We start from the raw sequence: 25,247 nt of genomic DNA on the forward strand, positions 1-25,247 counted from the left end.
GACACCATGTCGCGTTTGGAGAGCCCCTGTGTGCCTAAAGATTGGAGCTCCCCCATAAGTGACCCCATTTTGGAATCTCGACCTCCCAAGGAACTAATCTAGATGTGTGGTGAGCACTTTGAACCCCCAAGTGCTTTACATAAGTTTATAACGCAGAGCCGTGAAAATAAAAAATCATTTTCCTTTCCTCAAAAATGATTTTTAGCCCGCAATTTTTTATTTTTACAAGGGTAACAGGAGAAATTGGACACCAAAAGTTGTTGTCCAGTTTGTCCTGAGTACGCTGATACCCCATATATGGGGGTAAACCACTGTTTGGGCACACGTCGGGGCTCGGAAGGGAAGTAGTGACGTTTTGAAATGCAGACTTTGATGGAATGGTCTGCGGGCGTCACGTTGCGTTTGCAGAGCCCCTATGTGCCTAAACAGTGGAAACCCCCCACAAATGACCCCATTTTGGAAACTAGACCTCCCAAGAAACTAATCTAGATGTGTGGTGAGCACTTTGAACCCCCAAGTACTTCACATAAGTTTATAACGCAGAGCCGTGAAAATAAAAAATCATTTTTCTTTCCTCAAAAATAATTTTTTAGCCCGCAATTTTTTATTTTCACAAGGGTAACAGGAGAAATTGGACCCCAAAAGTTGTTGTCCAGTTTGTCCTGAGTATGCTGGTACCCCATATGTGGGGGTGAACCACTGTTTGAGCACACGTCGGGGCTCGGAAGGGAGGGAGAACCATTTGACTTTTTGAACGCAAGATTGGCTGGAATCAATGGTGATGCCATGTCGCGTTTGGAAACCCCCTGATGTGCCTAAACAGTGGAAACTCCTCAATTCTAACTCCAACACTAGCTCCAACACACCCCTTACCCTAATCCCAACTCTAACCATGACCGTAATCACAACCCTAACCCCAACACACCCCTAACCACAACCCTAACCCCAACACACCCCTAATCCCAACCCTAACCCCAACACACCCCTAACCCTAATCCCAACTCTAACCATAACCCTAACCACAAGCCTACCCCTAACCCCAACACACCCCTAACCCTAATCTTAACCCTAATTCCAATCCAACCCTAATTCTAACCCTAACTCTAATTCCAACCCTAACTATAAGGCTATGTGCCCACATTGCGGATTTGTGTGCGGATTTTTCTGCACCGTTTTTGAAAAATCTGCAGGTAAAACGCACTGCGTGGATTTCCAGTGTTTTTGTGTGCGGATTTCCTCTGCGGATTCCTATACAGGAACAGGTGTAAAAAGCTGCAGAATCTGCACAAAGAATTTACATGCTGCGGAAAATACCAATCGGTATTTTCCGCTCCATGGGCACAGCGGATTTGGTTTTCCATAGGTTTACATGGTACTGTAAACGAGATGGAAAACTGCTACGAATCTGCAGCGGTCAATCCGCTGCGGATCCGCAGCCAAATCTGCACCATGTGCACACAGCCTAATTCTGACCCTAACCCTAGTTCCAACCCTAACCCTAATTGCAACCCTAACCATAACCCTAGTGGAAAATTAAAAACAAATATATTTTCTTTGTTTTATTATGTTCCCTACCTATGGGGGTGATAAAGGGGGGTTTATGTACTATTTTTTTTATTTTGATCGCTGTGATAGAACCTATCACAGTGATCAAAATGTACCTGGAATTAATCTGCTGGCCGCCCGCCATTTTGGAAGATAGCGGCGCCCATAGGAGAAGACGGAGGTACACCAGGAGGGACATCGTGACTCGGTAAGTATGGGGGGTTGGATCAGACAGCGGGGGGGGCAGAGGGGAGGACGGGGGGGTGGAGAACAGGATGAAGGGGTAAGAAACACTGACGTCGACGGGGCAGATTGGGGTCTCCAGCCGTGGCCGATTATGTTGCAGCATCGGTCATGGTTGGATTGTAATATTTCACCAAGTTTCATAGGTGAAATATTACAAATTGCTCTGATTGGCTGTTTCACTTTCAACAGCCAATGAGAGCGATCGTACCCACGTGGGGTCAAAGCAACCCCCCCTGGGCTGAAGTACCACTTCCCCTGTCCCTGCAGGTTTTTTTTAGAGACTGCCTTACATTTAAAGTGACTTTGAGGGGCCTATATGACAAAATACTCAAAAGTGACACCATTCTAAAAAAGCTGCACCTGTCAAGGTGCTCAAACCACATTCAAGAAGTTTATTAACCCTACAGGAATTTACGGAATGTGGAAGAAAAAAAATATCATTTAACTTTTCACAAGGGTAACAGGAAGAAATGGACCTCAAAATGTACTGCGCAATTTCTCCTGAGTACGCAGGTACCCCATATGTGGGGATAAATGACTGTCTAGGCTCATGGAAGGGCTCAGAAAAGCAGGAGTGAAGTTTTGCAATGCAGACTTTGATGGAATGGTCTGCGGGTTTTGTTTCGAGATCCCCTGATGTGCCTAAACAGTGGAAACCCCCCACAAGTGACACCATTTTGGAAGCTAGACCCCACATGGAATGTATCTAGATGTGTGGTGAGCACCTTGAACCCCTAGCTGCTTCACAGATGTTTATAACTTAGAGCAGTCAACATTTTCACAAGGATAGCAGGAAAAAATGGACCTTGATACCCCATGTGTGGTCAAAAACTACTTGTGCAAAGCTCAGAAGGGAAGAAGCGCCATATTGGAGTTTACATTTTGCTGGACTGGTTTGAACATGCCATGTCACATTGGCAGAACCCCCATAAGAGACCTCATTTTACAAACTAAACCTCTGAATAAATTCATCAAGGGGTGCAGTGATCATATTCAGGTGGGTCACATTGCCATTGGGCAATGAAGAAAAAAATAATTATATTTTTGCCACCAAAATTTTGTTTTAGCCCCAGATTTTACATTTTCACATTGGGAAATGGGCAAAAATGCACTGCGCATGATCTAACTAATTTCATAGTGTCTGGTGACCCTTATGATGTCATCGTGGGGTCTCCAATCTAAGGGCATTGAGGGGGTTAAAGTGCACTGAGAGACAGGTGTCAGCTGTCTGAATCGGCTGACATCTGGCGGCAATCACTCGCACACATCCCCCTATGCGACGTACATATACTGCATTGGTCGGGAAGTCCTTCCCGATCATGAAGTATATGTACTGCAAATGTCCGAAATAGGTTAAACTGACTGTATCCTTCAGTCGCAGCGGTTTCACTGATTGTGGAGTATCTTTTCTATTTTTTTATGTAGACCTTCCTTCCAAACCTATGCCCCCGGTAATAAGGAAACACATTTTCCTTTAAACCAATTGGGCGTATATCACAGAACGTCTCTGTAGGTGTAGCCATACTTTGATTGGCCAGCATTAGAGTAGAAAAAGCAGACGTTCACAGAGAAGTCCTGTGCTACAAGTCCAGTTGGTTTAAGGGAAAATTTGCTTCTTTAGTACCAAGAGGAATCGCTTTGTATTGATGTGGGCACTGAAAAATCTGTTAATGAATCAGTGAAACAGTGGCAATTGGAAGAGGTATCCAGTTGTGACGAGTGAGCGTGCTCGCCACTACTCGATACTCGCATCAGGTACGATTGTTACTTTATTGAGTATCGTGGATGTTCGGTTCCCCACCCTGCATGTTTTGCAGCTGTTAGCCAATAAACATGTGGGAATTGCCTGTCATACACGGTAATGCCATAGCCATGTTGGCTACTGCCATTATTGTGATTGTTGGCCTGCAGCATCGTGATGGTGATGGTGCGATACCACAGATGGCGCCAGCCAATTATAGTAGTGCCAGTAGCCAACATGGCTACGGCATTACCCTGTATGATAGGCAATCCCTGCATGTTTATTGGCTGTCTAACAGCTGCAAAACATGCGGGGTGGAGACTCAAGCTTCCGCGATACTCAATCGAGTAACTGTTGAACCCGAGCAACCTGATTCTCCATCGAGTATTGAGCAGTGGCGAGCATGCTCGCTCATCACTAGTACTCAGTTTAATTAAATTTAAAAAAAAATCATAGAAAGGTCTTCTTTAAATGGAATGTTACAGAATATTTAAGAAACAAAATTTTTTGTTTTCACAAATGTGATTACTTTATTTAAGAGTAATATTTTTTTAAAACTGTTAGGCCCTATCTAATGTGAAGCAAATCGGGGGGTAGGGGATATTGATCCTGAGACTCACCAATCTCTCAAAACTCTGCTCTGCAATGCGCTGCTGGGCAGCCACAAAGAGCTTGTGCATGTACTGTTTGTGCACAGAGCAGGGTACAGGCTAATACAGCAATGTGTCCATCATTTAGAAAAAAAAACAAAAACCTGCAGCCTTAGCCAAGTGTGCATCCGAAAGATAGGAGGGATAGCTGTCGGACTAAAAACTGTTTGGCCGTCAGCTATTTACAACTCAGAAAAAACACTTTGAATAGTAACCTAATTTTTGTGTAAAGTGGAATTGCTCTAAAATTCTTCAACTTTTGTCGCATTTCACCAGTTTCAAGCAGCTCTTTCAAAATGGGTGTTGCTGGCAGGCGGTCAGGATGGGATGGGGTGCAGCTATGCCCATCAAATTTATGGATAGTAGCAACATTTATTATGCCAGTCTAGAACTGGAGTAAGATTTCTGGCATGGAGACTCATGCCACTTTTGAGACGTGCCTGATTAATTAAAAACCTGTTAATGGATCTGGAGCGCCCGCCAGGGCCGTGGGATACTTGGTACCGGGTCCGACACAGCTGTTCTTAAAGGGGAAGGTCATGGCAGCAGTGACCCGGTCCGTGGCCCTGGTCGTCCATATAAAATGATGAAATAAAGGGGAAAAATATAGTTTATAATGGATTTGAGAAATTGCTCATGTCGCCACCCGTGGTGTTCGGCAATTAGATGGTGGCCAATGCTGCAGTCAGATCCTCTGGGGCGATAAGGCGCAGCAAAGATGGTGCAGCTCTCAAATGGGTAGAGCTAGCCCCAGGGCAGGTGTAGGGTTAAGTGTTAAGATTGCGGTTTTGGTTATGCCAGGCAGGTGACGCAGGAATAACTCAAAGGACATACCAAGGTGCTGCTTCCACTTTTACTTAAAGTTCTCCAGTCCACAAACGCCAGCCGGACCCCTTCTGTCCTCCTGGGAGCTTTCTTCTGTCTCTCCCTCATACTTCTCTCCTCAGCTTCGTTCTTTACTCCTCTCCCTTTGGTCTCCTCCTACCTACCCCACCCACTCCCACCTCCCATTCCTATCCAGCCTGAGATGAGGCCATCCTCCCTAAGGGTACGCCCAGGTGCTCCGACTGAAATGATGTGTGTTGGGTGTGAGTGTTAAAGTCCTGGGTAGTGCCCCCTCCTTACCTGAGAGTGGGATACCACACCTCTGGATGAGGTGTAGTACCTCTGTGGCGACTGGACCCTCAGGGGCACCACAGATTTGTCGTCTCTGAATCCACAACGCTCCTTTTATCAACATTGGCATTAACAACGCCATTCGTGATGATTCTGGGCCAAGGAGCAAAAATTAAAATTGTCTAAAAAATGTGGTAGTAAAATCCCTTCTAATACATTTTCCTATAGTCATCCTACATAACTAGCTGCCTCTTATCTGTCCCTTATACGCATATATAAGTAGCTGTCTCCTATAATTATCACATGTAACTAACTGTCTCTTAACTGCCCTATATGTCATATATCTCTGTCTTGGCATCCATGTCTTGTCCATCTGTCTCTTATATCTCTTTTACTTCGCTATCAATTTTGGTGGTTTCTTACACTTCTCCTCTATAATTACCTGTCTCATATACTTGCTTCATGTAACTGTCTCTTCTATTCACCCTATATACCTTTCTGCTATACTTGTCCTGTAAATCTAGCTTAGGCCGGGGTTACACTTGCGAGTGTGATGCGAGAAACTCGCATGAGTCTCTTGCATCAATTCACGGCACAGCCGCCGCCACTCGGGATCGGAGTTTGCGGCTGCAAAGTAATACATGCAGCCGCACACTCTGGTCCCGAGTGCCGGGTATTGATGCGAGATACTCGTGCAAGTTTCTCGCATCACACTCGTAAGTGTGACCCCGGCCTTACCCTTGGGCTCCATTCACACATCTGTTGTACACGTGTTTGCCACCTATTTTCTTTAAACAGAAAGCGCACAGACCAGTAAAGTTTCATTGGTTCCTATACACATCTGTGTTAAAAATTGATCCGTTTGTCTGATCTGAGATACTCAGAGCATGTCCTTTTCTGATCTGTTCTGCAAATCAGACATTGCTATTAAAGACTTTGGGGATCAATTAAAAACAGATGAAAGGGAGACCTCCTTTTTACTTTAGTGTTTCATCCCAGTTTCATCCGTTTTTAACAGATCCAGTGCTAAGAGTCAATGGATAAAAAAGTTTAGACAGCACCTTCAGTTTATAAAAATGGGTGAGAAAAAAATCTCATGCATCTGAGATGCCAAACAGATGAGACATGAATGAAAAAATGGAAACTGATGTGTGAATGCAGCCTTATACTCATCTATTCTCTTTCATATACTGTTGCTATAGAACCAGCTGCCTCTTATAAACTCTCTGGTGTCACATCTCCTTCTGTCTCATGGGCTACAGAAATCTGCCTCATGTGTCACATTCCCCCTCCTATCGTTCTCCATGTCTTGCCTGTCTCTCTATTTGTGGGTCTCCCTTCCCCCACTATTAGAGACCGTTCCGAGCCTGGGGGCTATTCTTAGGTTGACACGTTTGGCCATGTGTCCTGCGGATGTCTGAACATTGACATCTGCACTGATTTCCACTTTGCACACACAAGTGCTGGAAACAAGGGGGGTGTAACACATTTACTGTGGTGGAGCGAAAGACAAAATAAAATTTGAACAGGATTCCCTCACTTGGGTGCTTAAACCACCTACTCGGTGAAATGAAGTAGTTAGCAGGTGACTCCCAATTAAATCTGGCTTTTAATTCCATAGTGCAGTTATATATCAGAAAAACTTGTAATAAAGGTGACAATTTTTTTCATTTGTGCAACGGAATAAAATCGATAAGGGCAGGGTCGTACTGGCCCACTGGAGAACGGAGGATTCTCCGGTGGGCCCAGGCACTGACACCTGCTAGCATACTGACCAGCCGCTGCCTAAGGCCCTCAATGTTCTAGGGGCCCCCAGCCAATGGCTATGGGGCCCCTTAGTCAAGGGGGCCCACCCTGTGCCAGTGGAGCAGCAGCGGGTGACAGGAAGCCACGCCTGTCCCCGCTGCTAAAGAGAAATTAATATTGCCCACATGGGTGTGGAGAGGAGTGAATATCATTTCACTTTAATAGCGGGCAGCGTTAGCCGCAGGCTGCAGCTAACACTATCAGCATGTAAAGCCCCACCTCCACCGCACCACTCTCTCACACTCACACACAAAACACTGCACCATACCACATACACCAGGTACGGACTGGGGCTGAAATTCAGCCCTGGCATTTGAAATCACACAGGCCCATGTTGTCCCCGTCCCCATAAACCAGATTGGATATATTACTAATATTACCCTGGATGGAGGAAAGCAAGATTTACTGCAAGACCAATATTTCTAATGATTCCCCTGACCTGCTGGGATAAGTGATAGTCAGTGACTTTGTGCTTTGTCAAAACTCTTAACAGTATGAGTCTCTTGAGAACACCATTTCTGTTAACAACTTAGCAGACAAGGCAGCCCATGGCCAGACAGGCCCTTCTGGCATTTGCCAGAATTGCCAGAGAGCCAGTCCGGCCCTGACATACACACATACACGCAGACAGACACACAGACGACAGCAACAGATTTATAAAAAAAAAGTGTCTTCTGGCCACTGTCCGTGTCTGGCAGAATGCATCGGGAGCAGTAAAAACAGTGTGAACAGGCCCAAATATAAGACACAGGCATTCGTCGTACCGTATTTTTCGGATTATAAGACGCACTTTTTCCCCAAAAAAGTTTGGGGGAGTCTTTGTAATTTCATTTCCAGTATCCATACCGGAAAAACACAGATGGCACATGGATGGCACACTGATTGAAAACACTGGTGACACTGATATTGGTGTAACATGTATGTGTTTTACATGTACATGGGGGCCCCACTTTGAATTTTGCCTAGGGCCCCAATTTGTCTAAAACCTGCCCTGAATCCATGTGACCACCTGATCAAGCTGCTTGTGAGACTACCAAGGGCATGCAAAGTTTCAACAAAAAGGGTGTACTTTGAGGAATCTAACACATATTCTCGTTTAGGAAAATGAAATTACACAATAGAGACAATATGACCTGGGAGGGGTATGAATTTTGTAATGTACTAATAACTTTAAAAGGGCTAATGCCCTACTAGACACTCCTATACTAGATATATTCTGGTTTGTTTCACCCATACTACTGTACTCCTTGCTTCCGTAGTTGTACCTTTGTTGTTTTGCTGCCTTAAATGGAACCTGTCAACCCCCTCTGGCGTTTTTAACTAAAAGATCCACCTTGTGCAGCACTAATGCTGCATTCTATGAAGGTGGCTCTTCTTTTTGTGCTCCCTTCCAACGCAGCAATATTAATTTTTATAATTTTCACCCCACACCTGGCAGGCACAGTACTGCATAAGGAGCATGCCTCTGACTGTGGAGCCCATATAACAGACTCCAATAAAATACTGTTAGTGCCCAGTTCCCCCCTCACACCACTCCCCTTGGTGATGCACTAATTGGGATGCCCCAGCTGGCCAATGGTTCTTAAAGGGGAAGGTTCCTACAGCCATATCTAGGTGTCCAGGCCAGTAACTTCCTGGAAGCTTTTGTAAAGAATCTCCCCTGAAACCCTTAACCGCATCTCAGACGCTTGGACCGAGGCCCTGCGGCAGAGAACAGCACAGGAAGGTGAGCACTGGATTCAAGCTTTGATTAGGAGCCTTAGCGCTCATGTCCCATGCCCTCTGCCGCCCCCTTCCCCATACCGAATCCTAATACTTTGGCGCCGCCTGCCTCCCTCGGAGCACTCACAGCACAGCCCTCTGGACTCACCAGTGGCCCAGCATATACCCATGATAGCATCAGCCCTGCGCTGGTACTAGGCTCCCCTTCACTTGTCCTCCCTTGCACCTCCTCCCCCGCCGGGGCCACGCGCTTGCTCACCAGTTCCGGTCTGCAGTGTTGGCTCCAATCCTGAGCATCTTGTCATTCCTCCACCTGGCTGCGACCCTCCGGCGCAGGGCTCTGTGTGGTGAGGTTCCCCTCCAGCGTGAAGGGAGACTGCCGGTCTGTGTGGCGCCCCCCATCAAACAGAGCACCTGCAGATCGGGTGGTGTCCTCCTCCAAGCCGTAAGGCTTCTGGTAGCAGGCCGGGAGGCGTCGGTCCTGGGTCCCTGCAGTCTCCACCCAGAGCCTGGCGCATCACGACCAAACCCCGGCCACTAGATCACGTCACTTCCGGTCCCCAGCGAGGCAGCGTTGGCCCAGTACAGGTCTGGTTTCCATGCCACCCCTGGCAGGCGCAGCCCCTTCGCATGCACAGGGGTACTGGGGGCCCGGCAGGAGAGACACTATGGCTGCTGGAGAGCGTGCTGTTCAACCAGACCGATCAGAGTGCTCCACAGCTGCACAATGCTGATCACTGTAATATATCAGTAATGGCACCAAACACTGATACATTTACACCCCACACCACAGCCCAAATACCTAATAAAGATTTCCCATTAACCCCTGCCCCGTCATATCCCAGCAATGAGATTGAGTACAGTTACCTCTTAACACCCCCCCGTGCTAAGCAGCACGTCGGTACCGACTACAGCCAGTAACCCCCCGCTGGCGACCGATATAATCACCCCCAACAAGCCGCATAGCAACGGCGGACGCAGGCGTAGATGCCACACGTCCTTACAATCTTCCTCTAGCAACTCCCTTCACCACTCTCGCTACCCCTCTAAAAGGCGTCCCTCCCGTTACCAACGCAGGCACAGGTCACACAGGAGCTGCCGCGGATCGCGGACCTCAGGATGGCTTTTGTCAGCCACATCTGAAGGGTCCAACACATCGCAGAGTCCAGATGGGCGATATCGGGCACACGACAAACGCCCTCAGTCGCGTGCACCCTCCAAGGCTATCAGCCAGGGAGACCCATCCCCCAGGGCTTCCAGCCATGTCAGCTACCACGTAGTTGCACAGGACAGAGCCGTAATTTCACCATCACATGGTTGTAATCAGACTCGAGCGCACAAAAGTCTGTCATACGCTCCAACGTTGGCTAACAACCAGGAATACTCCTCTCAAGCTTCCCTGGTTTCCAGTCAACATATCGGCCAGTCCCTCGCTGTAGCGGGAGCCAGAGTTTCTCCATCCTGTGACATCACCCTGACAGCATCAGCGGGAGCCGGGGTTCCTCCAGGATCGGTTTACACTCCTCCAAAGACACACAGTGGTGAGTGTTCCAAAGGTAGCGAGGAATTGTTACACTATGGGGTTAACATAAAAGAAATGGAATCAACCTCAGCGATAAAGGAGCTAATTCTACACCTATCGCAACCGAGCAGTACAGCGGAAAACAATACAACAAGACAGTCAGCGAGTTTACACAAAGACGCGTTTTTCTGCGGGATCATGCCGCTAGGTGCTCATATAGATCAGGAGACTAGACAAAAAATCTGTAACAACAATTATGTTGACATATGGTCGTTGTTATTAGATGACCAACAAACGGTAGATAAAGCTAACGAACGGGGATATGATAGGAATAGATCAAGAATAGCATTAACTCTGAATAATTTACTTCAGGGGTTCCCAGTATTGGGCTGTATTATGGGCAGAAACATCCGGAATGCTGCTCCGAATTATTTATATATCGGGACCTGATATATAGTTCATACAAATCGCACGGCGGTTCAGCCTGGCGGCGGTATGACGAGACGTTCCGCAGGCATCTGGCCCTACAGCCCGATCTAGGCTGGGGAGTTAAAGCGACAGACGTGTGGTTGCAACTGATGCTGTCGCAGAAGCAGCCCCCCTTTTCAGCTATGACTACTAATTACTCCGCAGCAGCAGGTTAAAACTCACTGGTCGTACGAAAACCCAGGGCCTGCTGGCTATTTAACGAGGGAAACTGCAGATTCCATGCATTATGCAAATTCAGGCACGACTGCTCAGCTTGTGGGATGGGGACACCCAGCTTCAAGGTGCACTCGGCAGTCATACAAAGCGCCCACAAGGCAGAACCGCAGTGAGCATAACCGCGATGGGACCCTGACTAGACATCTACCCCAATAAGGAAGCAGCACAGCAACTACACTCTGACTTTACGGACGGGTTTTTTATACCTTTCAAGTTTACGAGAACGCCAACCCTATCTGATAACCTAAAATCCGCTCGTGAATTCCCTGAAATTCTAAGACACAAAATACAAAAGGAGGTTGAATTAGGTAGAATAGCAGGCTCTTTTCAGTCTCTGCCCTTCAAAAACATCAAAATATCACCATTAGGTATTATTCCAAAAAAGGAACCCGGTAAATATCATCTATACATCATCTGTCACACCAAAAGGGCGAGTCGGTTCACGACGCTATATCCCCAGAAGAAGCTTCTGTCACATGCGCGTCTTTTGATAAGGCGGTAGAATTAGTCTGGGTAGCCGGACTCAGCGCCCTGTTAGCTAAATCCAACATAGAATTGGCATTCCATTTACTACCTGTGCACCCCGAATGTTTCCACCTATTGGGATACAAAGTGGACCAGCACTATTATTTCAATATGTGCTTACCAATGGGATGTTCCATCTCATGTCACTATTTTGAGCTATTCAGTACCTTCTTGGACTGGGTAGTTTGGTACGAAGCGGGCAGCAATTCCCTGATTCACTACCTCGACGATATTTTGTTCGTCGGCCCCAAAAATTCTAAACTCTGCTCCTTCCTACTAGAGAAATTGAAATGTATTTCACAGCAATTCGGCGTACCGTTATCACCCGAAAAACAGAGGGACCGTGCAATGTATTGCCTTTCTTGGGCATCGAAATAGACACCAATTTGATGTTTTTTCGCTTACCGGAAGATAAAATACAAAAAAACACAGCAGATGTTGGAAGGCTTCCGCGAAGTTAAAAAAGTAACCCTCCAGCAAATGCAGACATTATTGGGTCTACTGATGTTCGCCTGCCGCGTAATGCTGGTCGGCAGAGCATTCTCGCGAAGACTATCATTGGCAACCAAAGGCGCTTCCCAGCCCGGCCAAAGAATTAGGCTCACTCGTGCGTTAAAAGTAGATTTGCTAGTATGGCAGACGTTCCTGCAATTGTGCAACAGACATACATGTGTCATGGCTAGAGAGACTTCAAGCAAGGACCTAGGGCTGGCAATAGGGTGGAGCAAAAAAGAGGGTTTTGCAGCAATTTACAAAAACCAATGGTGCAAAGGCAATGGACAACATCAAACTGGGGGCGCGATCCAGTCCTATGGGAAATTTTCTCAATAGTGGCAGTTGTTGAGATATGGGCTAATCAGTTGAGAAACAATAACATTCGTTTCCAAACAAAAAATACGAGAACAGCAAAGAGTCTAAACCAGGGGTGTCAAACTGCATTCCTCAAGGGCTGCAAACAGGTCATGTTTTCAGGATTTCCTTGTATTGCACAGGTGATCATTTAATTACCTTCACAGAATGATTCCAGCACCTTGTGCAATGAGAAGGAAATCTTGAAAACACGCATGGTTTGAGGCCCTCGAGGAATGCAGTTTGACACCCCTGGTCTAAACCACATGTCATCTTCATCCTTGCCCATGCTCCCCCTCTTACTTCGGCTAGTGCTGCTATGCTTGGAAAACAATATTTGGTGTAGAGCCACCTTTGTGGTGGAAGTAGACGATAATATCATTAACTTACTGTTATTTTCCGATTGGCAGGCTTTCAGAATTCAGCATCCCAAAGCGCAACCCCGGGGTATTCAGTGTCCACCATCCCTATGGGACACAGTGGCCAATCACTGATGCCCTTAATCCATGCCTCCGTTTTGCTGGCTACCTGGCAGGTCTATGGTAAGGCTTGGGTGGAGTGGTGCTCATTAATCGAGGGTAGGCCAGTCGATAAATGTGACCGAACAAGAGGTGCGGTGATGGCGGAATTTCTAGTGCCGCTGAAGAAAAGCGGGGCATCGGGGACGACGGCGCAACGTAAATTATCGAGGTTAGCCTTTTTCTTTCAACTAATGGGATGGGCCGACGTAGTCATTAAGGAAGCCATTAAAGGCTGGAAAAGGCTTCAACCCAGCCAAGAATGCCGTCACCTCATTTCACTGAGACTACTTCATGACATTATTTCTATATCCCCATCAGCCTGCACATCACAATACTAGGCGGTCCTCATATCCGCAGCTTTTGCGATCGCCTTTTTCGGAGCACTGCGCATTAGCGTATTACTACCACGGTCAAAAAATGCGTCGGAAGGAGGCCTAATTAACGAGAACATAGTCATATGCAGTGATGCTCTGCGCAATCGGGTGAGGAAATCCAAGTGCGATCCCATCAGTAGGGGCACATGGGTCCTGGTTAACTCTGCAGATGGCCCAGTATGCTCGCCAAAAATCATAAAAATATGCGCCGAAATAAGACACGCAAGCAGATTTTTCCTCACTCATACAGACAGGTCCCCTCTGACCAAGTACCAATTCCAGGCAATTTTCAAGCTATGCTTGGAAAAAACGTCGCTAATCCAAAGGAGTATGGAACACATTTGTACTGAATCGGTGCAGCCACCGAAGCACCTAGGGTAGGATTGTCGAAGGCAGAGGTGCAGAGAATGGGTTGTTGGAAATCCGCATGCTTCGCCAGATACATGAGACCTTATTTGCTGAATAAACATATGTTATCTCTTACAGGAGTAGAAGTTTGGGTGGTAGGACATTCCTATGTCTATTGGGTGGAAAAAAGGGCCAAACGGTGTCCAGGAGGAACAAATCTTGGCTTCTGGGTCTAGAAGTTAATTGGAGGGGTATCAGAGGCCTCCAATGGAAACAGGTGTTCAAAGAGATAGCTGACATCTCAAGGAGGGCGAAACGCCCAGTGATAATGGTGTTACACGTGGGTGGCAACGATCTAGGCAAACAAAAGGTGGCTAATCTTTATTAATGGATGACAACAGACATGGAAAGTTTCAGCTGTTTATTTGTGAATATGATACTGGTGTGGTCAGAGATGATACCATGGGCCGTATGACAAGGCGAAGAGATAAAAAAGCCATAGAGCACACAAGGAGAAATTCAATGCTCGGATTGGAAAATTTGTGAGAGGAAAATGTGGAATCGTAATTCGTCACCACCAGTTGGAAGGAGATAACACGGCACTATTAAGACCGGACGGAGTTCACCTGACAGACATTGGCCTCGATATTTTCTTGTCTGGCTTACAGGATGGAGTTGAACAGGCCCTAATGTTGATGGGTGGGGGTTGGAGTCCCGTGTAGGTTATACACGGGATCCTCCGTGATGGAAGAAGTGGAGGAGGGCAAAGGGTCGTAACTGCTCGTTGGGCCAACTCGCCTGTCGATCATGGACAGGAGCTCGGCGCGAGCCACTGTAACGAAATGTAATTGCCTTTTTCTCTGCTTATGTAATTAATAAACTGTGACCGACCTGTTCAACCCACCTCAGCCTGTCTGTGTTTTATTATGGGATTGGTGGGAGGGGATAAGGCACTGTTTACAACACACAGGTCTCCACAGTCTGGCAGGCACGGTACTGCATAAGGAGCGTGCCTCTGACTCTGGAACCCATATAACAGACACCAATAAAATACTGTCAGTGCCCAGTTTCCCCCTCGCACCACTCCCCTTGGTGATGCACTAATTGGGATGCCCCAGTCGGCCAATGGTTCTTAAAGAGGAAGGTTCCAACGGCCACACCTACAGGAAGCTTTTGTCCCACCCTTCCTCCCTTATAGTGGTTAATGGGGGTGAATGGCTATACTAACTGGGGGATAGATGTAAACGTGCAAAGTATATTTAGAAAATAAAAAAAGATCAGGTGTGTATATATAACTAACCATTGTTAACTTTACTAAGTCACAGCCGAAGAAGCGGAGGAGGGCAAAGGTTCGTAACTGCTCGTTGTCCAACTCGACTGTCGATCGTGGACAGGAGCTCGGCACGAGCCACCCGTTACGAAATGTAATTGCCTTTTTCTCTCCTTATGTAATTAATAAACTGTGACCGACCTGTTCAACCCACCTAGGCCTGTCTGTGCTTCATTATGGGATTGGTGGGAGGGGGGAAGGCACTGTTTACAACACACAGGTCTCCACAGTCCTGGTATTTTGTATTAAAGTGTGAGTGATGTCAGGAGAAGAGGTGTATTGTTGGGTATTATCAGCATAGAGATGATGCTGGAAAACAAATCTGATTATTTGTCGAGTAGAGGCAGTATACAAGGAGAAGAAGAGAAGGCCTAGGACTGAGCCTTGAGGAACCCTGATAGTAAGGGGAAAATTAGAGGAAAAAGAGCCAGCAAAAGATGCCGTGAAGGAGTGGTCAGAGAGATAGGAGGAGAACCAGGAGAGAACGTTGTCCTTTAGGCTGATAGCGCGGGCATGGTGAGGAGGAGCTGGTGATCCAGTGTCAAATGCAGCAGAGAGATCCAGGAGAATCAGCAGGGTGACCACTAGCTTTTGCTGTTAGTAGGTCATTAGAGGCTTTAGTAAGGGTAGTTTCAGTAGAGTGTGAAGAGAGGAAACAAGATTATAAAGGGTCAAGTAGAAAGTTATCTGAGAGATAGAGAATGAGATGGGAGTGGACCAAGAGTTCCAGGAGTTTAGAGATAAAAGGAAGATTAGAGGCTGGTCTGTAGTCAGCAGCACAGTTCTGGTCCAGGGATGGATTTTTAAGTAAAGGGGTTAAGATGGCATGTTTGAATGGAGAGGGAAATATACCCGAAGAAAGAAAGAGGTTAAATATTTTAGTTAGGTTGGTAGTGACAGCTAGGGAGAGGGACTGATGGAGATGTGAGGGAATAGGGTCCATGTCGCAGGTTGTTTGGCAAGAAGAAGTAAGGAGTTTGGTAACTTCTTCTGTGACAGGCTACAAGATGGAAAGTGAACTTGAGGTATGTAAGGGAAGGGGATCCAAGCTCTGAGGGGATTGCACAAATGTCCTAATGGATATGAGGGAGTGAAAGATTTCAAAAAGACGTTTTAGATGTTGGCTAGAGATGTGGTAAAGTAGACCGGTTTAGCAAGATGTAGAGCAGAGTTCTAAGTTTTGAGCATGAAGTTGTAGTGGATGAAGTCTTCTGCTGAAAGTGATTTTCTCCACAGACGATTGGCACTCCTTCAGCAGCACTGGAAAAAACATGTTTGCAGCGTGTGTCAGAGCTGACATCTGTGCCCGGTCGTTATGCTTCATAAACAACTCATGGAAAGCAAATGCATGTCTGTAATGTAACTCTATGGCAAGAATTTGCTAATTATATCATGCACTAAATAGGACCCATTGGTTGGGTATAAATTGCTGAAAGATCATAGCAAAAAGGACAAGACAAAAAAGAAGAGATCGGCTTCCCAGATAATAGTAAAATGTGCAAAACTTTATTTAAAGCATCAGACATAGAGAAGGATCATTTACCAAAACGAACATTGGGGTGGGTGCGTGTCTATCCAGGGATCTCTCTGCACCCTTGGCTTTAACCTCGTGAGGTAAATGATATATGCACTATATTGCCAATGTACACTCACAATAATTGTATGTTTGATTAGGTGGTATTTACAACCTGCATTTTTGATTAGGTTGTGCATATAATTCAGGCCATATGGGGTGGTGCAATAAGTGGCTATATATATGGGTATACTGTGGTGCCTATTGTCAGGGCTCGCTCCAGGATTTAGTGGGTCCCGGGCGAAAGAGTCTCAGTGTGCCCTTTAACACATACCAAGATTCATGATGCACAGACACGGCAGAGAAATATAGGTATAGTACACAGGGCCAAGCCTGCCTCCTCTTCCATATATGCAGACATGCACTCACATACAGTACGCAGATATGCACACATATACAGTAAGTACGCAGACATGCACACACAGTACACAGACATGCACACACATACAGTAAGAACGCAGACATGTATGTACACATATTATGCAGACATGCACACACAGTATGCAGACATGCACACACACAGTATGCAGACATGCACACACATACAGTAAGCAGACATGCACACAAATACAATGGATAAACAAAAGGATACCAGGTGCACCACAATTAATCAATAAATACAACACAATATAAATCAGTGTGCTACACAATGCATGGGAAAGGGAACAATGGATGAACGAGAAAAGACCAATGCATATAGACTGTGCATACCTGTCATCTACTATATAATTGTCTAAGGGGTACTTCCGTCTTTCTGTCTGTCTGTCCTTCTTTCTGTCGTGGTTATTCGTTCGCTGATTGGTCTCGGCAGCTGCCTGTCATGGCTGCTGCGACCAATCAGCGACGCGCACAGTCCGGAAGAAAATGGCCGCTCCTTACTCCCCGCACTCACTGCCTGGCGCCCGCATACACCCCTCCGCTCACTGCTCACACAGGGTTAATCCCGGCGGTAACGGACCGTGTTATGCCGTGGGTAACGCACTCCGTTACCGCTGCTATTAACCCTGTGTGACCAAGTTTTTTACTATTTACGCAGCCTATGCAGCGCCAATAGTAAAAACATCTGTTAAAAATAATTAAAAAAATAAAAAATGATTATATACTCACCTACGCCGCCTTTCCCGCTCCTCGCGATGCAACCGGCACGTTCCGTTGGCACGGATGGTCTGGCAGAAGGACCTGCCATGACATCACGGTCATGTGACCGCGACGTCATCACAGGCCCTGCACGCCTGCGCGAGCAGGGCCTGCCATGACGTCACGGTCATGTGACCGCGACGTCATCACAGGCCCTGAGCGAGCAGGCTGGGACCGGAAGACGACAGAACTACAAGTATGGTGAGTATGTTACAACTACAAGGGGCCCTCGGATCGGAAGGTGAGTATGTTGATTTTTTATTTTTTAACCTGTGACATACGTGGCTGGGCAATATACTATGTGGCTGGACAATATACTACGCGGCTCTGTGCTGTATACTACATCACTGTGCAATATAATGCGTGGCTCTGTGCAATATACTACGTCACTGGGCAATATACTACATGGCTGGGCTATATACTACGTGGCTGGGCAATATACTACGTGGCTCTGTGCTGAATACTATGTCACTGGGCAATATACTACATCGCTGGGCAATATACGATACGATACGATACGATACACTTTATTGATCCCGTGGGAAATTATGGTATCACAGCAGCACAACTTACATCATAAGAATCATAAAATGAATTACATAATTGACATGACAGTTTGTTGACAGAAGGACATTATACATTAGAATAGGACAAACACAGCGGGTGAACTGAAAAGTAGAAGAAATAAAGTAGACAATCCCCTTTATGATTTAACCCTAATGTTATTGTTGTACATCCCCATAGCAGTTGGCACAAACGATTTCCTAAATTTTTCCTTCTTACACCTCAGAAGTATTAGCCGGTTACTGAAGGTGCTCTTCTGTCTCATGAATAGCTCATATAGTGGATGTGCATTATTGTTCATGATTGCCATACACTTTTTCAGAGTTCTTCTCTCCACTACCTCCTCAAGAGAGTCCAGATTGCAGCCGACAGCAGAGCTTGCCTTTTTGATAAGCTTATTCAGCTTATTAGCATCAGAGGCCCGCACACTATTACCCCAGCATATGATTGCAAAAAAGATGGCACTTGCCACTACAGATTGGTAGAACATTTCTAACATTTTGCTACACACATTAAAAGACCTCAGTTTCCTTAGGAAATACAGTCTGCTCATCCCCTTCTTGTAGACAGTCTCTGAGTGGCATCTCCAGTCCAGTTTGCTATCCAAATGGACCCCCAAATATTTATAACTCTCCACCTGCTCTACCTCCTGACCAGCAATAGTGATCGGTAAGCATTCCAACTTAATCCTGCTATAGTTGGCCACCAACTCCTTGGTTTTCTTAACATTTAGTTGTAGATAGTTACCATTGCACCAATCCACGAAATTCGACACCACCCTTCTATATTCCTCATCCCCCCAATCTCCCCTAATACATCCCACAACCACGGAGTCATCCGAAAATTTTTGAAGGTGGCAAAGATCAGATTTATACTGAAAGTCTGATGTATACAGTGTGAATAGAAAGGGTGCAAGCACCGTTCCCTGGGGGGCACCTACACTGCTCAATAATCTGCTTGACACAACTGCTCCCATCTGTACAAACTGTGGCCGATCTGATAGGTAGTCAGTTATCCAATTTCTCATCCCCACCTCCACTTTCATATCAGTCATCTTTTTGTGTAGTAAAGGTGGCTGCAGGGAATTAAATGCACTCGAGAAATCAAAGAACATCGCTCGCACCGTGGTTCCGTCAGTCTCCAGAAATGAATGTACACTATGTAACAGAGAAAGAATAGCATCATCCACCCCCAATCTATGTCGGTAAGCAAACTGAAGGGGATCGATAAAAGCATTGACCCTTGGTCTTAAGTGAGCAAGCACTAATCTTTCCAAGGCCTTCATAGCGTGAGATGTTAAGGCTATCGGACGATAGTCATTTAGGGTTGCAGGAGAAGAAGTCTTGGGTACCGGCACCAGACAGGAAGTTTTCCATAACACAGGTACCCTCTGTGTTTGTAGACTTCCATTAAATAGGAGTGTAAAGACAGTACACAGCTGGTCTGCACAAACTTTAAGGACACGTGAGCTGAGTCCATCAGGTCCAGCAGCTTTACCAATGTTAAGTGACTTAAACTGCCTCCTCACATCATTTTCGGATACTCTAAAATTAGTCTGCTCCTCCTCCAATATCGATGTTGCAGAATTTGCACCCAATTCCCCTCCACTTCCAGTTGGCAGTACACATGTACTGCTAAATCTATTGAAATACTCGTTCATCTCATTAGCCTTGTCCAGATTTCCTCCCTACGTGGCTGGGCAGTATACTATGTCACTGGGCAATATACTATGTCACTGGGCAATATACTACGTCACTGGGCAATATACTACGTGGCTGGGCAATATACTACGTGGCTGACCAATATACTACGTCACTGGGCAATATACTACGTGGCTGACCAATATACTACGTGGGCTGTGCTATATACTACGTGGACATGCATATTCTAGAATACCCGATGCGTTAGAATCGGGCCACCATCTAGTGAAGTATATAAAAAAGCTACTTTATGGTCACAAAAACACACAGATTAAAAACATTTAAAAAAAACATGACAACAACACCCCTATCCATGCAGAGGATGATCCGCCTGACTAGTCATCTCGTGACCATATAATACATCCAAGCGTAAGTTGGCAAGACAATTAGATGACAATACAAGTCAGTGACCATGCAGAGATATAACAACAAAAGTGGCTGAAAATATAATACTATCTAGTCAGCTAATACCAACGTTGCTAATGCCTAATCTACAACCCCTGGCAAAAGTTATGGAATCACCGGCCTTGGAGGATGTGCATTCAGTTGTTTAATTTTTGTAGAAAAACAGATTACAGACATGGCACAAAACTAAAGTCATTTTGTAGCGCCCCCACTGCCGCAGGGCCGAGGGGTACCCGGTACCGGGCCTCTGAGTCTCTGCTCTGGGGTTGTCACGGTGGCTAGACCCGGTCCGTGACCCTGCTGAGGGGCGTACAGTAATAGATGTGGATAGATGATGGTGGTGGTGATGCTGTAGTGGTGCGGTGCAGTAAATAACGAGGACACCAGGTTGCAGTCTCTTTACCTCTTTACTGAAGATCTCTGGGTCCCCAGTCCGGAATCCGGATAACCAGGCTGCGCAAGTCCGGCCGGTCCAATGGCACCTCCAGAGTTCTCTTAACAGGTGGAAATCTGTGCCTTCCTGCTAGCGCTATGTGTTGTGGTCCTTCCCTGCTGTGCTTACGGAAAGTCCCCACAACTGTTGTGTCCGTTTCTTAAGTTCCCTCACAACTCGATTAGATGATGTTCTGCTAATCCTCCGTCCCTCCCTGATGTTACGGTTAGGACGGCACCCGTATGACGGGTAGGCTCGGAGCTCTTCCGGGACCCTAGAGTCGCCCCTCTCCACAAGTTGCCCCCCAAGACTGCATAGGTGATTTAGGTGAGACAGCCCGCCTTAGACTGACTGTCCTGCCGTTGGTTTAGAGTATTGCTTGAAGCTGAATATTGTAATACTCCCTCGGCGTTCCGGCCACTGGTTGTGCGCCTCAGTAGGATGTTGCCTCGGTCTTACAGCACGACTCCTACTTGTATTCTCCTTGTTACTTTGATCTCATTTCTCACTCAGCACAATCTATCTCGCTTCCAATCCCTCCTTGGGTACCGCCGCTATACTGAGCAGGCACGGTCCCGTTACGTTCGCTCAAGTTGCCAAGTCTCTGTCAGGATCCCACCCCTGACAGGGACCCTACCGAATCTTCTCCCACAACACCCTCTGCCACAAGGTGTTGCCTGGTTCCAACCCAGTCAGCTTTCTTTTCTAACTTCCTGCCTGACCCCCAGTTTTACCAGTGTGTAGGGAGTGGCCTAATGAATAGAACCCTTAGCTCCCCCTGGAGGCCCGGCTGTGAAATGTATTGGTGTCTGTGATACCTGGTCAGATGAACTCCTTCAGTGCCATCAGACGTACCATAGCTCCCCTTAGTGGTGGAGCCACAGTACTGCAACGACCAGGACTCTGGGGCGCTGCACTCCCCCCCGGTTAAATCCAGTACTCCGGGACTGGGAAGAAAACAACAATACAGGTTAGCAAAAAGACATACAATTTGTTGAGTGCAATAACAATAAGTGTTATGGTTCTCAATGGCAAGAGAACATAGCCCAGCAAACATAAGTACTAGCTCTTGGAAGGATGGAAACTAAACTGACCATGAACTAAACCTGCCGCACAACTAACAGTAGCCGGGTAGCGTTGCCTACGTTTTTTATCCCTAGACGCCCAGCGCCGGCCGGAGGACTAACTAATCCTGGCAGAGGAAAATATAGTCCTGGCTCACCTCTAGAGAAATTTCCCCGATAGGCAGACAGAGGCCCCCACATATATTGGCGGTGATTTTAGATGAAATGACAAACGTAGTATGAAAATAGGTTTAGCAAAATTGAGGTCCGCTTACTAGATAGCAGGAAGACAGAAAGGGCACTTTCATGGTCAGCTGAAAACCCTATCAAAATACCATCCTGAAATTACTTTAAGACTCTAGTATTAACTCATAACATCAGAGTGGCAATTTCAGATCACAAGAGCTTTCCAGACACAGAAACTAAACTACAGCTGTGAACTGGAACAAAATGCAAAAACAAACGAGGACTAAAGTCCAACTTAGCTGGGAGTTGTCTAGCAGCAGGAACATGCACAGAAAGGCTTCTGATTACAATGTTGACCGGCATGGAAGTGACAGAGGAGCAAGGTTAAATAGCGACTCCCACATCCTGATGGAAACAGGTGAACAGAGGGGATGATGCACACCAGTTCAATTCCACCAGTGGCCACCGGGGGAGCCCAAAATCCAATTTCACAACAGTACCCCCCCCTCAAGGAGGGGGCACCGAACCCTCACCAGAACCACCAGGGCGATCAGGATGAGCCCTATGAAAGGCACGGACCAGATCGGAGGCATGAACATCAGAGGCAGTCACCCAAGAATTATCCTCCTGACCGTATCCCTTCCATTTGACCAGATACTGGAGTTTCCGTCTGGAAACACGGGAGTCCAAGATTTTTTCCACAACGTACTCCAACTCGCCCTCAACCAACACCGGAGCAGGAGGCTCAACGGAAGGCACAACCGGTACCTCATACCTGCGCAACAATGACCGATGAAAAACATTATGAATAGAAAAAGATGCAGGGAGGTCCAAACGGAAGGACACAGGGTTAAGAATCTCCAATATCTTGTACGGGCCGATGAACCGAGGCTTAAACTTAGGAGAAGAAACCCTCATAGGGACAAAACGAGAAGACAACCACACCAAGTCCCCAACACAAAGCCGAGGACCAACCCAACGCCGGCGGTTGGCAAAAAGCTGAGTCTTCTCCTGGGACAACTTCAAATTGTCCACTACCTGCCCCCAAATCTGATGCAACCTCTCCACCACAGCATCCACTCCAGGACAATCCGAAGATTCCACCTGACCAGAAGAAAATCGAGGATGAAACCCCGAATTACAGAAAAAAGGAGACACCAAGGTGGCAGAGCTGGCCCGATTATTGAGGGCAAACTCCGCTAAAGGCAAAAAAGCAACCCAATCATCCTGATCTGCAGACACAAAACACCTCAAATATGTCTCCAAGGTCTGATTCGTCCGCTCGGTCTGGCCATTAGTCTGAGGATGGAAAGCAGACGAGAAAGACAAATCTATGCCCATCCTAGCACAGAATGCTCGCCAAAATCTAGACACGAATTGAGTTCCTCTGTCAGAAACGATATTCTCCGGAATACCATGCAAACGGACCACATTTTGAAAAAACAGAGGAACCAACTCGGAAGAAGAAGGCAACTTAGGCAGGGGAACCAAATGGACCATCTTAGAGAAACGGTCACACACCACCCAGATGACAGACATCTTCTGAGAAACAGGAAGATCCGAAATAAAATCCATAGAGATGTGCGTCCAGGGCCTCTTCGGGATAGGCAAGGGCAACAACAATCCACTAGCCCGAGAACAACAAGGCTTGGCCCGAGCACAAACGTCACAAGACTGCACAAAGCCTCGCACATCTCGAGACAGGGAAGGCCACCAGAAGGACCTTGCCACCAAATCCCTGGTACCAAAGATTCCAGGATGACCTGTCAACGCAGAAGAATGAACCTCAGAAATGACTTTACTGGTCCAATCATCAGGAACAAACAGTCTACCAGGTGGGCAACGATCAGGTCTATCCGCCTGAAACTCCTGCAAGGCCCGCCGCAGGTCTGGAGAAACGGCAGACAATATCACTCCATCCTTAAGGATACCTGTAGGTTCAGAGTTACCAGGGGAGTCAGGCTCAAAACTCCTAGAAAGGGCATCCGCCTTAACATTCTTAGAACCCGGCAGGTAGGACACCACAAAATTAAACCGAGAGAAAAACAACGACCAGCGCGCCTGTCTAGGATTCAGGCGTCTGGCGGACTCAAGATAAATTAGATTTTTGTGGTCAGTCAATACCACCACCTGATGTCTAGCCCCCTCAAGCCAATGACGCCACTCCTCAAAAGCCCACTTCATGGCCAAAAGCTCCCGATTCCCAACATCATAATTCCGCTCGGCGGGCGAAAATTTACGCGAGAAAAAGGCACAAGGTCTCATCACGGAACAATCGGAACTTCTCTGCGACAAAACTGCCCCAGCTCCGATTTCAGAAGCGTCGACCTCAACCTGAAAAGGAAGAGCAACATCAGGCTGACGCAACACAGGGGCGGAAGAAAAGCGGCGCTTAAGCTCCCGAAAGGCCTCCACAGAAGCAGGGGACCAATCAGCAACATCAGCACCCTTCTTAGTCAAATCAGTCAATGGTTTAACAACATCAGAAAAACCAGCAATAAATCGACGATAAAAGTTAGCAAAGCCCAAAAATTTCTGAAGACTCTTAAGAGAAGAGGGTTGCGTCCAATCACAAATAGCCTGAACCTTGACAGAATCCATCTCGATGGAAGAGGGGGAAAAAATATATCCCAAAAAGGAAATCTTTTGTACCCCAAAAACGCACTTAGAACCCTTCACACACAAGGAATTAGACCGCAAAACCTGAAAAACCCTCCTGACCTGCTGGACATGAGAGTCCCAGTCATCCGAAAAAATCAAAATATCATCCAGATACACAATCATAAATTTATCCAAATAATCACGGAAAATGTCATGCATAAAGGACTGAAAGACTGAAGGGGCATTTGAAAGACCAAAAGGCATCACCAAATACTCAAAGTGGCCCTCGGGCGTATTAAATGCGGTCTTCCACTCATCCCCCTGCTTAATTCGCACCAAATTATACGCCCCACGGAGATCTATCTTAGAGAACCACTTGGCCCCCTTTATGCGAGCAAACAAATCAATCAGCAGTGGCAACGGATATTGATATTTAACCGTGATTTTATTCAAAAGCCGATAATCAATACACGGTCTTAAAGAGCCATCTTTCTTAGCCACAAAGAAAAAACCGGCTCCTAAGGGAGATGACGAAGGACGAATATGTCCCTTTTCCAAGGACTCCTTTATATATTCTCGCATAG

Source organism: Ranitomeya variabilis, chromosome 1, assembly GCF_051348905.1.
Source record: "Ranitomeya variabilis isolate aRanVar5 chromosome 1, aRanVar5.hap1, whole genome shotgun sequence".
NCBI lineage: Eukaryota > Metazoa > Chordata > Amphibia > Anura > Dendrobatidae > Ranitomeya > Ranitomeya variabilis.